General features: G+C 30.3%; 1 long non-coding RNA gene across 1 annotated transcript; it reads left to right on the plus strand.

The window, feature by feature from the left end:
• The first annotated feature begins 1,031 nt into the window (after positions 1–1,031).
• LOC113399618 (uncharacterized) lies at positions 1,032–3,469 on the plus strand. The gene is made up of 4 exons (XR_010309358.1): positions 1,032–1,172; positions 1,664–1,873; positions 2,500–2,629; positions 3,166–3,469. It is a non-coding gene; the product is annotated as an uncharacterized LOC113399618 (long non-coding RNA).
• The last annotated feature ends 285 nt before the right edge of the window (positions 3,470–3,754 follow it).

Consider the following 3,754-nt stretch of genomic DNA (forward strand, 5'->3'; position numbering starts at 1 on the left):
TTGAAAGTTGCATAAGACAATTAACATAAGCGTAAAGACCGAAAGTACAAATTATTAACAATGCGAATGAACGCCGATACGTGACAAGGAGAGCGCCTTTGTAAGTCTAAAGATTTTTTGGTACTTAATTAGGAGGCTACATTCAAAATGGCAGACACGTTATTATATTGGCTAGCTTAACTAGGCTTAACTAACTTGTAATGTTGCCCGACTTTTATCTTTATATACAACAAATTGAAATATAATTCCGTTAGCCGTACCAGATATATTTTTTTTTAAATACGTCCCTGTGAAATTTTGATGACTGGAACCAACTCAGCATAGAACTAATACTGTATTTAAACTAACCATTTATTCTCAGTTAGAAGTCAAACTGTAAAGTGTACACTAACTATGTTGTTAAACTCTTAATTAAATCTTAAATATTGTAATACAAAACTTATAGGCGACATTGCATTAATTATATTAATCAAAAATTATTACTTTTGCAGTGTAGTTCTGTTGTTATGATATTAGTTTTATAATAATATCAAATATTGTGCAGTTATTACAAAAGGTCGTATGTATAAATTTATAGTTTTATTGATACATTTAATAATTTTACAATTTCGTTATTAATAACATCAATTGGTAGGTCAACGAAACAGACGAGGAAAATAGAAATATTGTTGACAAAACAAGAAAATATCACTTGTTTAATATTTTTGTTTTGCTCTAGACTCAAGATAATACTAGTGGAGCTATTTTGTAAAAATAAAATCAAAAGTCAGCGTAGAAAATATAATTTTATGTTAGAAATTGATATACGACATTTAATACAATTAATCTATACTATTTTTATAAATTCCAAAGTAACTCTGAATGTTTGTTACAGTTTGGTAAGGTAAGGTAAAATTTTGGAAATAATCGGTTAAAACTATTCAAGTTCTTTAAACAAATTCGTCACATGAAATAACAGAATAGCTTTACGGGTATACATAAGGTTTATTCTAACAATTATATTTGATGTCATAATTATTCCCGATCATTATTAATATGATTTTAATCGATTATTGTGGTTTAGTTTGAGTGCCTCAGTATTTTATAGAAAGGAATTTAAAATGTGTGAACAAAATTCTGCAGTCTACGCGAACATTAAGTTGAAAGTTATGTTAATAGGAGTTATAACCTTTGTAAGTACCTATTTTGTATGTTTTGATCATAAAATTAAATTATCAGTGATTTTTAATTTAAATAGGCTCTTAAGTCTTAGAACAACAACATTAACAGTCTGCAAAATTCCCACTGCTGGGCTAAGGCCTCCTCTCCCTTTGAGGTGAAGGTTTGGAGTATATTCCACCGCGCTGCTCCAATGCGGGTTGATGGATACACATGTGGTAAAATTTCGTTGAAAGTAGACATGCAGGTTTCCTCACGATGTTTTCCTTGATGAGCACGAGATGAATTATAAACACAAATTAAGTACATGAAAATTCAGTGGTGCGTGCCTGGATCGATCCGCAGTCGTCGGTTAAGATGCAACCACTGGGCCATCTCAGCTTCTTAAGTTTTAACAGAACATTAAATCGTTTAAGTCGATTCTACTGTCGAACCGGCAAAAAACTCGGAAAACGTAAATCATATTATATTCAAAAATTAAGAAAAATATTTTACTTTGTTCCAGATAATATGTCTTATAGGTTTTAGTTTGGCACTGTACGTTATAATATTAGAAGAATATAACCAGACGAAGTTTCGATCAACTAATGAGTTGCAACATGTATTGGATATGGAAATCGATAGTAACGTAATTAACTTGGTTGCTGGAATTGCGGGTGTTATATTCTTATTGGCAATGATCTTCTCCGTTCTTCTGCTTATTGGAATACATAAGGTAAAAATAATATTTTTAATACATTAAATTTCGCGCTTTTCCTTTTTTTCTATGACCTTTTTGCCATAAATATGTATTGTGTATCTATATATAAACAAATGGATGGGTACTTTTAGAATTCAGTAGCTGGAGAAAGAGTCTAGGGAGGTGTTCCTCAATCCCCGTTATTAGACAATGCCCAAATTTTGAGATTTTACAAAAAAAACTTCCCGTAATTTTAAACATTAAGATTTTATAAACAATTTTGAAATGCAACTCCGTTGCGTCTATTGTAAATATTGAAAATCCACAAAAAGAATAAATTTACACTGGACAAATGATAAACTACATTGTATTAATATAATTTTACCCAGTCGATAGAACTTCTTACCGCTCACTGCATACAAGTATTTTGTACAAGCCCATCTGAGTAGGTACCAAGCACTTAGTATATATTCTACCGCCAGTTAGTTTCGGTTTGACGAGTGAGTGAGTCAGTGTAATGAGAGGACATAACATTTTAGTTCACAAAGTGACGCATTGGCGATGTTAGGGATGGGTAATATTAGTTACATTACCTGAGTCTGGTGGTCCATGTCTTCCAATCCGCTTTAAATAGAAATGTATTTTTTTTGTTTTTTTTCCAGAACAAACCCGGTTTTGTCCTCGCTTATTTTGGATATAGTACGATGCTCACAATGCTTCTAATATTAAGCGCAATCTTGGAACTCATTCAAAGTTATTGGGCCCTAGCCATTCCTACTTTAGTTTTATCAAGTAAGTTTATTAAAATGTATGTCAAAATGTTCTAGGTGTAGTGTAATATATTTTGAAGACCGATCGCAGCGCCACCTATTGGGTCCAATCTTATCAATGCATCCAATCATATACACTCAAAAAAATCATTAAAATCGGTCCAGCCCTGTAAGAGTAGTTCGGCGACATATACACATACAGAAGAATTATATATATACAAAGATATTCAAACTAATAATACTATTTAAAGTAAAGTAACAGTCTGTTGATGTATGTAAAATCCCTTAGAGGAGATCAATGACCACCACCAAGCTGCTCCAATGCGGGTTGGATACTCATGAGGCCGAATTTCATAGAAATTATACAATAATCTGTGGTGATTGTCTGGGTTTGAATATACAATCATCAGTTTAGATGTACACGTTCTAACCATTGGTCTACCTTGGTTCAAATTAGTTTTAAAAGTAATTAATTAAATATCAATCCAATAACATGCCGTTATTTATAGATTTGTTACATTTGTTTTTATTCTTATTATTGAATTTATTATCTTTCAGCTTTTTATATACCCTGCCTGATGATTGTACACACTGTATATGAAATGATGCAGAAAGGATTATTATTAGGCTCTGACAGACACAACCTTATTGAAAATGAATCCCTAAATTGACTGTAAACAAAATTTGATTGCTTTTAAACATTGTTTGATTCCATACATTAGATTAAGAAGTATAAACTATGCTGAAGCTATTTATATAATTTGTTTTAATATTATACATATGTAGAATATGCTTTATTTTATAGTGTAGTAGTTATTTTAAGAGAGGGTTAGGTAAAAATATGTATTTTACTTAATTTGTATGCACTTGAATTTATTTTGTTGATTAATAGTTACAAATAGTTGTTAAAGAGGTTTTATTCAATTGTTAATTTAAAAAGATACTAATTTTATACAAAAAAAAAATCTGATTTTTTTATTAATTTGGATTTGTCAACCCTAGATTCTGATTGCAATTTTTTACTTAAATAGTATCTTAAAAAACATCTAGTATATACTACTGAGTAATACATACATTAAAATTTATTGTGAGTATAAAATAAAGTTACATAAACATGATGTATTATGATATAAGGTCATAGTTAGTG

Source organism: Vanessa tameamea, chromosome 15, assembly GCF_037043105.1.
Source record: "Vanessa tameamea isolate UH-Manoa-2023 chromosome 15, ilVanTame1 primary haplotype, whole genome shotgun sequence".
Taxonomy (NCBI): Eukaryota; Metazoa; Arthropoda; class Insecta; order Lepidoptera; family Nymphalidae; genus Vanessa; species Vanessa tameamea.